Genomic DNA, 4,241 nt, shown 5'->3' with positions numbered 1-4,241 from the left:
TCAGAAAAAATTTCAAATTCTTAAGCCTCCATTGATTGGCTTAACATCCCCTTCTCCATTCCTTATTTTATTTTTCCCATTAATGGATATTGAGACTTTGTGTTTTGTTTTTCTCTATTTGTGCCCAATTATCACCCCTCATTAAATCTGTTCTCTATCGTCCTTCCACCTTCTCCCTTCAGAAACCCTTGCTGAATAATCTTCTTCCCTACCACCCAAATGCACCAATCAAAAAAGAGCATGCACACGTTCCACGAGTATTTTACAATGAAATGATTCCATCCCCACTAATACTTCTAATCATCAATCAATCATCATCAATACTTATATTAAAACAGAATCACTCCAAGAAGTGATTAGCTGATGTGTCAGCTCCTCAAATATTTGGGAATATTTTATTTCCCAAACCTGAATAAACAGCAATATTTTATTCCCCTCCTCATTATTTTATTATATTTTACTCCATTCATCCTCTCTACTCTCTCCCCCACTATCTCCCTCATTAATTCCGTCCTTTGATTTCCATGGACTCTGAGGATGATGTGCACGATGCCAACGACGTGGAGTCCTTCGACGACGATTTCTACAGTGGCGACGCGGAGGAAGCTCCCTTGGACTACTACAGCGACTACGACGACGACGCCGATGATTACTTCAACGACCTTCTCCATCCCATCCCATCCCATAGACGATACCACCGCCGCCGTTTCTCCCTTCGAACCCCTCTCGATGCCCCTCCTGTGCCCCCTCGATCTCCGATCCCGCAGGTCCCTCCGCAAGAAATTATCCTCCTCTTCCTTCAACAGAACCCAGGCGTGCATCTCCTTTTCTTTTTTGGTTTGTCATGATCTTTTATGCGACCCGATTGAACGTTTTGATTTCTTATTTCTATTTCTTTTGGGTTCTTCTAGATTCAGAATACATTGCTTGATTTGGTAACTTGATTTTGCACTTTGGCTTCAGGAATATCACTCCTTATGTTATCAAATAATTGGTAAACATCCTGTCACCGGAGCTCCGTTGAAGCAGCAGGATCTCATTCCTCTCAATTTCCACAAGAATTCAGAAGGTACTTTGCCAACAATCACTATGTGTTTTGCTGGAATTATTTTTAATCTTTGGATTGAGATTTTACTTCATCACAATATCTTTGAATTATTTTGCTGTAATGTGTTTTACAATTTTTTCTTTCTCTGTTTTTATTTGGATTGTGTATTGTGTATTGGCTTAGTTTATAATAACATGGGCATTTGGAAGAGCTTACAGCTTAGTGTTAGTTTTTGGCAAGTTAGAAAGATTTGAATAAGCATGTGATCTATTTCTATGACTGTAGTTGCTGTAACAGGAATCCATAAGATTGTTTATCATTACTAATTTCTTTTTTTTTTGCTAATATTTTGTCAGTGTTGGATTGATTGATTGCTTTAAAGAAGTCAATTTCTGAGACTGAGCATGCAAGGGAGTCAATGAACAAATTATCAATTACCCATTTGTATTTTTGTTCAATTTCAGTGTTTTCTTTTTTCTGATTCAGTGAACAAATTAAGAAACCCATAAATCAAAATCAAATTTTGCAATTCAATCTAATGTGCATTTTTTCTGTGTGGTTTTTTAGCAGTGATTTTGAAATGTTCGATTCGTTTTATTGCCTCTTTGAACGGGTGATAGCAGTAGAGGACCAAGGCAGAAACCGGGAGAATATGTGCTTTACACTATGAAGGTTTCTTTGTGGTTTCTCTTCCCGTAGTTTTTCATCGAATATCTGTTCTCATGCCACTACAGTATCCATTTTCATATCAAACAAGCAGTAGGTGGGTTCTGATATCTATATTCTCTTACCTGTTATTATATTTCATGAGTTAAGTACCTAATTGCATCTCCTATACTCATTATTCTTTAGTAGAACTATATTATATTTGAAATGATATCACTGCTTCAATATTTTCAGCAATCAGATTGACATAGCTTGCATTGATTACCTGTTTATAGTCTAACAACAGTTTTATAATACTTCATCACACTGCATGTTTTATCTTTTCACTTTCCAAATTGTTTTCTACTGTTGAAGATAAAAGTCATGCTTACTTAACTAAAGATTTCTATCTACTTGATTTTCAGGGGTTTTAATGTTTGGTTCAAGTTTGCTTTAGGTGTGGCTTCTGGAAAATTTTCCTTTAAAGGTATAAAAATTCCTTTTACTAGAATCCCCCCCTCTTGGTTTCAAATGCTTATTGTCTGATTTTCATTTCATGGGCTTCAAAAAAATAGGCTGCTTTTTCAATTTAGCTCCTTACCTCTATTGCCTTTCAAATAAGGTGCTTTTTAAATTTGCTTCATTATTTTTTTCGCAATATATGGCTATAATTGTTAACACAGGTAGTATCATGCTGACAATGCTATCTTTTATACATGTCTTAATCACCTTCAATTCCAATTGGACAGAGAGTGTTTGTGCTACAGGAAAGGGAAGTATCTGTATCAGTTTTAGAGGATGACTTTAGATGACAGGCTGATTTGCTAGCTTCCAAAGACAAGGTGGGTATTATGTGATTCTTTTGTCTTTAAAGAAGTAAACATGTTGAAATGCAACTTTTGTTTGTTTCAATTGGTGTCTGCTTCTTTGTTTGAACCTCCAGTGTTAAAAGGTCCTCAAAATAAAAAGAGAATCTTGGTCCCTTGCTAATGTGTAGGTAGGTGGGTTTAAAAGTTGATATGCAAAATGATTTTTATAGGAATTACTTTAGAATTTAACATCATGTAGCATTAAAGTTTTATACTATATATGTAAGAGTGGTTCTATAATATATTAGTATGTTGTTTACTATTCACATATTTGGTTATAATTTAGATAATCTAGACAGATAATACTTTCATGCGATTTTTTTTTCAATTCAACATAACATTCTTCCTTCCCTTATTTTTTCCGTTTTACCCTTCTGTTTCATACTGTTGTCCAAATTATTTGTCCAACTATTGGTATGTTTGTTGGTCAAACGATGGGTTCTATTAATTTTATTGGGCAGGCTTTTGACCTTCATATATATATTTTAAGGGTGAACCAAACTCACGGACACCACGACAACCTCCTTCCTTAAATCCTATGATGGTCAGTTTTAAATCTGGCCCTGGTTGTTTTATTTGATAGTGTCATTTGTGTGTCTTATGTTTCAGGGAAATTAGAAAGGAAGATAGCTTCAGAATCTGTCAGCAAGTCTGGGATACACATAGCAGATGTCTCAACTTCTAAAGTCCGGCATGCTAATTCTTTTGGTGATATATTTGGAAATCACTATCCTTCGTCTTATGGTCATCTTTGTCTTGCATAACAAACCATGAAGAGAGGAAAAATTATAAGCTTTTGTCTATTCATTTCTATTCTAATGTTTTTTTGTGATTAGAGCTAATATTCCTTTTTCTTATGTCCTTTTCTCCTTTTCAAAAGAGAAAGGGTTATCTATTATCTATTGGGAATTCTTTCTTTTGTTGCTTCCCTCGCTGAAAGAGTCTTGGGACTTTCATGGCTAATTTTGGAAAGACTTAGAGTATTTGAAATATTAGATTCAGAAGAGTTATTAAATTGCAGGTGTTATCACTCATTGTTATATCTTGGTTTTTTTTTTCTTTTTATAATGAAAAGTTAGGATCATTTAAATTCAGTCATTTCTGTTAGAACCAATGTAATCAGTATAGTCCATTCATGAATATCTTTTCATGAAATTAGCCTCGCGTGGTCTTTGCTGCATGTTTTCATCTCTATTGTTAGTAATCTTTTCAATTATATATCTCACTGTTAGTTATCTACCTCATTATTCTATGTATAAATGAATATCGTTACGCCTGAGCATTAACTTGGTTTTGACGTAGTTTTTTTTTTTTTGAACATGTTTTGATATAGCTTTAATTTGACTGTAAACCAAGTACCAAAAGTTGTATCTCATTACAGCTACCTTAATTTCATAGTTATCAGTTCTTGCTAAGTTTTTCTGAGTCAGATCTCCCTAGCTTGCATATTCATCTGCAAATAATCAGAATTTATCTTTAACTTTGGATACTTTGTCATGTTTGAATTATAGGATTTCAAGCTCCAACAAGGAGGTACAAACATAAAAATATTTCCCTGTAAAATTTAATAGAAAAATCTGTGATGATAAAATTTCTCTACTTTTCATTTTAATGCTATTATAAAATTAATTTTTGGAGTTAGTTTATGTATAAAGTATGAAAAACTGTGAATAAATTTA

General features: G+C 33.9%; 1 long non-coding RNA gene across 1 annotated transcript; it reads left to right on the top strand.

Annotated features, from left to right (window-relative positions):
• The first annotated feature begins 472 nt into the window (after positions 1–472).
• Positions 473–3,602, top strand: LOC130724169 (uncharacterized). The gene is made up of 6 exons (XR_009014444.1): positions 473–837; positions 964–1,069; positions 1,405–1,811; positions 2,119–2,180; positions 2,443–2,535; positions 3,172–3,602. It is a non-coding gene; the product is annotated as an uncharacterized LOC130724169 (long non-coding RNA).
• The last annotated feature ends 639 nt before the right edge of the window (positions 3,603–4,241 follow it).

The sequence above is a fragment of the Lotus japonicus genome, chromosome 6 (assembly GCF_012489685.1).
Source record: "Lotus japonicus ecotype B-129 chromosome 6, LjGifu_v1.2".
NCBI lineage: Eukaryota > Viridiplantae > Streptophyta > Magnoliopsida > Fabales > Fabaceae > Lotus > Lotus japonicus.
The sequence above is the reverse complement of the archived record's forward strand: the minus strand, read 5'-3'. Positions and strand labels throughout refer to the sequence as shown.